At 41.1% G+C, this 893-nt stretch overlaps 1 non-coding gene across 1 annotated transcript; it reads left to right on the forward strand.

Annotated features, from left to right (window-relative positions):
* Positions 1-536: 536 nt before the first annotated feature.
* Positions 537-643, forward strand: LOC121206857 (small nucleolar RNA R71). The gene has a single exon (XR_005902029.1). It is a non-coding gene; the product is annotated as a small nucleolar RNA R71 (small nucleolar RNA).
* The last annotated feature ends 250 nt before the right edge of the window (positions 644-893 follow it).

An 893-nucleotide genomic window follows, 5' to 3' on the forward strand; every position in this document is an offset into this window, starting at 1 on the left:
AAACTAGGCAGCTGGGTTAGTCTAGGTTGGGCGTAAGTGTTACTGGTTCCAGCCCCTTGGTTACTCTAGGAAAAATTAGGGTGATTTCGCCATGATGGATTATAGAAATTGGATTGCAGCCTTTACCTTCCTCTATTTTGGTTTTGGTTACCCATGTAATACATGGATTTTGGGCTCGATGGACATTCTTCGAACAAATGTCCTTCCCCACAATAAACAAAGGCTACATTTTCAAATTGATTCGGTGGCCATGCTGCAAAACTATTAGACCCATTAATAGTAAGATTTTTTAACATTGAGGATACCTGAGATGCTAGTGAAGTAAGAGCGTCTACTTCATTAGTCCAGCAATGCGTCTTCCTGATGCTGCTCGATTGGTTGGCCATTGATAGTTGTTACTGGCAATCCTCTCAATAATTTTATAAGCCTCGTTATAAGACTTAGAAAGGAGAGCACCATTAGCAAAAACGTCCACTACCATCCTCGTGTGAGCATTGAAACCATTATAAAATGTCTCCAGTTGGATGCAATGTGGGATTCTGTAATGAGGGTACTTTCGTAATAACTCTTTATACATTTCCCATGCCTCATACAAGGACTCATCATCCATTTGTTGGAAGGCAGTGATCTCGTTCCTCAACTTAACATTCTTGCTAGCCCGGAAATACTTCATAAGGAATCTTTCTGCTAACTCTTTCCATGTGGAAATTGAGTTTGGTGATAATGAATTCAACCAGGCTCGAGCTCTGTCCCTTAGTGAATATGGGAACAACTTCAATCGTAATGCATTTTCAGGTACTCCAGCTAACTTGAAAGAATCGCTCACCTCCATAAACAGTTTTTAGTTTAGGTGAGGATCTTCGGTAGGCATTCCACTGAGTTGGCCCACTGTC

Source organism: Gossypium hirsutum, chromosome A09 (genome assembly GCF_007990345.1).
Source record: "Gossypium hirsutum isolate 1008001.06 chromosome A09, Gossypium_hirsutum_v2.1, whole genome shotgun sequence".
Lineage (NCBI taxonomy): Eukaryota > Viridiplantae > Streptophyta > Magnoliopsida > Malvales > Malvaceae > Gossypium > Gossypium hirsutum.